Source organism: Gambusia affinis, linkage group LG07 (assembly GCF_019740435.1).
Source record: "Gambusia affinis linkage group LG07, SWU_Gaff_1.0, whole genome shotgun sequence".
Lineage (NCBI taxonomy): Eukaryota > Metazoa > Chordata > Actinopteri > Cyprinodontiformes > Poeciliidae > Gambusia > Gambusia affinis.
The window spans coordinates 28347537-28353536 of NC_057874.1; the positions used below are offsets into that span (position 1 = coordinate 28347537).

At 41.1% G+C, this 6000-nt stretch overlaps 1 protein-coding gene across 2 annotated transcripts in view; it reads right to left on the bottom strand.

Annotated features, from left to right (window-relative positions):
• Positions 1 to 3442, bottom strand: part of ripor3 (RIPOR family member 3) — a 36165-nt gene extending 32723 nt beyond the window's left edge. For both annotated transcript variants that reach the window (XM_044121773.1, XM_044121776.1), the window contains exon 1: positions 3126 to 3442. The gene's annotated coding sequence lies outside the window, so the exon portion shown is untranslated. The remainder of the gene's footprint in view (positions 1 to 3125) is intronic.
• Positions 3443 to 6000: the final 2558 nt, after the last annotated feature.

Below are 6000 nucleotides of genomic sequence, written 5' to 3' on the forward strand. Positions count from 1 at the left end.
TTCCAACTACTCCTTTTCATTCAAAACTCTTGTTTATATTAACATTTGAATTGTTCATTTTACATTGGAAATAAAATACACAAACTAATAATTAAAATAAATAACTTTTGTTACTCGAGACGACATTTGTTGTGAACTGGCACTTTTTATAAATAAACTTAATTGAATTGAAAATTTAATTGAAAACTGAGTCAGTTTGTTGTTCAGATTGATTATAAAAACCAGAACACTGCATTAAGACAAGACTAAAACAAATTTTTCATCAAATTTGGACAAAACAGGATAAGTAAGCTCTATATGCTGAAAATTTCCCTCTCCTGCAGGCATTCCTTTCTTTTTTAGCATCAATTACACACTTCACTAAAGTGCAAAGGATGCATCCACAAGCAAAGCAATCGACACGTCAGAGGGGCAATAAAAGCAGGACAAGATCGGCACGCTTCATTAGAGCACAACGGCAGCCGGCAATAACCTCCTAATGGGCTTTGAGAAAAACCCCTCACCTCTAACAGAGGATAGGAGGAAAACAGGAATAAACAACGGAGGGCGCTGATTCTGACCCGGCTTGTTGCGTTGATGTTTTTTCTGGCAGCTGGTCAGTTTGAGCTGCACTCACTGGTGGGTTCATGAGAAAGTGACGCTCTGGCTCTGAGAGCGAAAACGTCTGACGTGAAGATGGAAGGAATGATGGAGAGGAAACATGGAAGATGAGTTTAACTTAAAGATTTGCTTCTGTAATTTACACAACATTCACAGCTGAGCGTCCTGTAGACTCGGTTCAATTGGAGACCAAAGTTGCAACATTTGCTACCAGCAGCTGCTGTAGTTCTCTATCACACTGCACTCTGTTAAACCAACCAAACCCTTTGAGCAACTTCAAACCTCCTCGCTGCACCAAGAACCACTAAAGGAAACGACACAAAATCCTCTGAAGACACTCGGCATGAATTCTTTTTTCACAAAATGTAAATAAAAGTGGAACAGTTTTTGTGGTTGTAGGATTTCTCTTCTGTCTTTCAGTAAAAACCATGAGTCATTTCTCCTGCTAGCGCTAGACTAGCATGTTTGTTTTGGTTGTATGTACCCAGAATGCACTGGGCAGATACAATCCAAGGCTGCAGGCCACTTCCTGGTTTTGGAGCGGCTTCCGGTCTGTTTGGCGTTCACATGTTCATTCGAACCACACCAGAGTTCACTTCAACCAAACCGAGACTGAGGGTGCATTCCCACTGGTCCTGCTCAGTCCACTTTATTCCAACTCCAGTCCATTTGTCTAGAAAGTCCGATTCATTTGGGGACGTGTGAACAATATTCAAACCAAAAAGGCAAACTCTGGTCTGCTCTTTGGTCATTCGAATGCATATGTGAATGCTAAACAGGAAGTGGACTACAGCACAGGGCATTCTGGGTAAATACAGCAAACACAGACATGTTAGCCTAGCGCTAATGGGAGAAACATCTTGTGGTCTTTCTATAAAGACAGAAGAGAAATCCTACAGCCACTAAAACCTGATGTCCCATTTTGTTTACATTTTGTGAAGAAGGAAGTTATTTTCAGTGTCTTCTTTGGAGGTTTTTGTGTTGTTTCCTTTTGTGGTTCTTGGTGCGGCGCCCCCACAGGCAAGGAGGGGAAAAGGTTCCTTTGACAGTAAGAGAGAGAGCAGCAGCAGAACATGTAACAAAAGTCTACTGGCCTATCAGGAAAACATCCTTAGACACAGCAGGACAAAAGAAAAGTAAGGCACGGTGTGTTATTTGGAGAACAAATAACGCATAACAACATGTATATGAAACCACTGAAATTCAGTCCAGGTTTTCCGAAAAGCAAACTGTCTGAATGACTTTCACCCTAAATCTTCCTCAAAAGCCATTTAGTGTTTGATAAATGTGAAAAGGTTTAAAAGTTAACTTCTGAGTCGCTGAAGATTTACTGTGAAACTGAACCACAAAACAACGTGAGTTCAGCCAAAGTTCCCACTCAAAACCTGATATCTGAAAATAAATGCACAACACAGCAGGAGGCCATGAAAACTAACGGAGATCAGAAGATTACAACAGAAATGACATGAACTGAAAATCAGTTACAACATCCAGTCAGTCTGAAGCCACGACCAACATCTCTGCTGCACGGTCCCTCAGATTCAGTGTGGAGAAAAATACTTTATTTAATAATTGATTATTAATTGATGTAAACAGGCTTCAAAAAAACTATCTGCTGAAAGAAATATTCTTTAAGCACCATTAGGCCAAAACTGCACAAAAAATCTATACATTTTGCAATTAAAATAAAAAACTTTGTCTGAAAATATAATTGAATCCCAATATTTGCGTCCACTAAATAAAAAGACACTAAGACATTTTTTTTCTCAGTGTCTGAAGTTAAAGCTGACCAAACTTTTCTTGTTTTTTCTTGCCTATTTCTATTTGGTAGAAAACTCGTTGAGATGGTCAGTAGTTATGCTATTATGACAAAGTATTGGGGACAAAATAAGACAAAATGAAAAATTATAATTACAAAAATTAAATTGTAAGAATAAAGTCATTTTATTACAAGATGGCTTCCACCTCAGGCTGTCTAATGTTTTGTCTTTTTTGTTCTTTGGATGCCAACAAAACAAAAGTGCTTCTGTTTGATGTCAATAAAGGCTGATTCTGGCTCTAAAGTTATAATATTATGACTTTCTCATACATCATTTCTCCTAATACTACAATTTTATTATATTTTCAGTTTCTTAGCTTGGTCCTAATTCCATTTTGGGTAAACAAAAAAAAACAAAAACAAAACAACAACAACAAAAAAAACATTTACTTTCTTATTTCAAAAAGGAATTGAAATATTTGTTTATTTGCACCTTTTAATATATTTCTACTATTGTATAAAAGAGTAAAATAAAAAAATCTTGCAGAATGTGATGAATTCTTTTCTTTTTTTTGGTCCAATTAATTGTCAGAATAATCGATATCTAAAACAATTGTTAGTAGTCTGTAGCAGGTAGGATACTGACTGCTGTAAGCTAACCTATCAGCTTACTCAGTATAACTTTGAATTGAGGCATTAAACAGATTAAACCTCAGTAATATAATAATAAAATGAGTCACAGCTGCTAAAAGCAAAGGAAACTCACCATACAGGATGAAGAACCAGTTATTTCCAACTGTCAGCGCCGGTCCAGCAGGCCGAATGGAGTCATATCTGACACTGCTTTCTGCCTCTGTGTGTGTGTGTGTGTGTGTGTGTGTGTGTGTGTGTGTGTGTGTGTGTGTGTGTGTGTGTGTGTGTGTGGATGGGTTTGGCAGCCGCCTGTTCAGTCCTGATAGCACTCAGTTTTGCAGAAGCTCAGCTGGGTTTTAGAAGAATGTGGAAACTCTGTTTCTTCTTCTCCTCCTCATTTGTTGTGTGAGAAACGTTTATTTTTCCAGCTCTGTCTCTCGCCTTGGCTCTGCCTCTCAGCTGTCTCTCCACTCCCTTTTCTGGGTTTCTCTCCTCCTCTTTCGGCCCTTCCCACACTTTTCACTTCGTCATCCACAGATATTTTATATTTTATTTTAACATTCTCTGTAAGTTATTATTTTTCAAATTCTGACGTTTATTCATGCAGCTACATTTTTTTTCTTTCTGATATTTAAACATTGCTGTTTTCTTTGTCTCTCGTTGCTGTTTTAAGGACTTCTCTCCCATTTTTAGGTTTTTTTTTTTATAGAAAAGTCTCCCCCTCTTCCCTTCCTCCACTCATTTCTTCCCCTTCCCCCCGGCTCCGCTTGGTGAGTATCATGTTTGGCTTTAAACTACAGAACTTGGCTCCGACTCAGACCTCATACATCAGTAATCTGATTGATGGCCACTCATTTCTCCAAATAAATATTGCACCCTGGAAGGAGGGTCACCACCTCCGTGTGTTTGGAAATAACCTAAAACCTGTTTAGTCCCTGACTGGGAGGTGTTTGAGTCCAATTATTAAGAACAAAGGAGTTTAATGTTTGTTGTGTTTTATGCATCGCTTTAATTGCAGCCGTGTTTGTGGTTCACACGGCCATTTTGAAGAAATGCGCAGCCCATGAGAATGAAGAGAAATATGTGGAGTTGTTAAAAGCCACCACATCCAGCCCTGCTTCTCTCTTCCTGCTCTTAGAAAATCAGACTTTCAGTCTCTGAAATTTGCAGTTAAATTAAAGCCACCCTGACAGCCTCATTCAGGATGTTTTCACCCCTGAGAGTCCGGTAGATTCGACTGGAATGGAGACCAAATTTTCAGCTGCACTGAGTCAAACCAACCAAACCCTTTGAAAAACCTGTTCTCCTCCTCACCTGTGGGGGCACTGCACCAAGAACTGCTGAAGGAGAATACACAAAAACCTCTGAACAAGATGCTGAGCTCAACTTCCTTCTTTATGAAATGCAAACAAAAATAGAGTGGCGTTAAAATTTAGTAATTGGAGGATTTCTCAAGCCATTTCTCCCTCTACCATTAGCCTAATGTGTTTGTTTTGGTTGTATGTACCCAGAATGCCCTGCTCTGTAGTCCACTTCTTGCTTTTGGAACGATGTCTGGTCCACTTGGCGTTCACATATTCATTCAACACGCACCACATTTTTTCATCTCAACATTAAATCTGCTTACAATGCTACCCAGTGTGTAACTGAAAATAGACGAACAAATATAAATATACAAATCTGCCTGGTCAGTAAGACGCTGACACACACACACACACGTTTGTGCAGCTATCTTTGTGGGGACTTTCCATTAACTTCCATTCATTTCTACAGCCTAAATCAGGGGTGGGCAATCTTGGTCCTGGAGGGCCGCTGTCCTGCAACTCTTAGAGTCTTCCTGGTCAAACAACCTGAATCCAACAGCTGAATCACCTCCCAAGTGCAGTCAGGTTGTCCAGAGTCCTGCTAATGACCTCATTATTTGACTCAGGTGTGTTGAAGTAGAAATAACATCTAAAGGTTGCAGGACAAGGTTGCCCACCCCTGGCCTAAATCTTACCCTTACCCTTATCCTAAGCCTACTCATTACATACCTAACTAACCCTAACCAAAACTCAATTCACACCTTAATCCTAAATCTGACCCCTGACCCAAAAACAACGTTTCGCCTTGTGGGGACCAGGCTTCAGTCCCCACAAGGAGCAGTTGGTCCCCACAACGTAGTAAATGCCAGGAAAATGGTCCCCACAAGGTATTAGAAACAAACGCACACGCACACGCACACACAAACTCGGCATACACACATGCTGCATCAGTTGGCCCGTTCACAGCCTCACCAACACATGTGAGACACAGATAAGAGCTAAGAGACGCAGGCATCCTGTTTATGCTGCTCCACTCCCTCTGCACACGCCGCTGCAGCAGCAGCTGATGATCGGATATACGGGCGTGTTTCTGTTGCACGTCTGCTGCGACCAGAATGAAGTTTAAAGGGGCAGTATTATGTGTTTTCAGGCACAGTGCCATTTTACTGCTTAATCAGGTAACTAGGTTACCTTCAGTTGTTATAAAAATGCTTTACATAAAACATGACTTAAAAGAGGGCTGCACAGTGGTGCAGTTGGTAGAGCTGTTGCCTTGCAGCAAGAAGGTCCTGGGTTCGATTCCCGGCCCGGGGTCTTTCTGCATGGAGTTTGCATGTTCTCCCTGTGCATGGTGGGTTCTCTCCGGGTTCTCCGGCTTCCTCCCACAGTCCAAAAACATGACTGTCAGGTGTGAGTGTGTGTGTCTCTGTGTTGCCCTGCGACAGACTGGCGACCTGTCCAGGGTGACCCCGCCTCTCGCCCGGGATGCAGCTGGAGAGGAACCAGCAACCCTCCCGACCCCATTAGGGACGAAGGGTGAACAGAAAATGGATGGATGGATGACTTAAAAGAAAATTTACTTTGTAATTCAACGCCTTGAAATTGGGCCTCTTTCTCTTTTATTTATTTTTTCTCCCCTTCAGCGGGTCTTCTGTGGGCTCTAGTGTCCCTTATATGAAAGTAGGCTCACAGTTATAGGGGAAG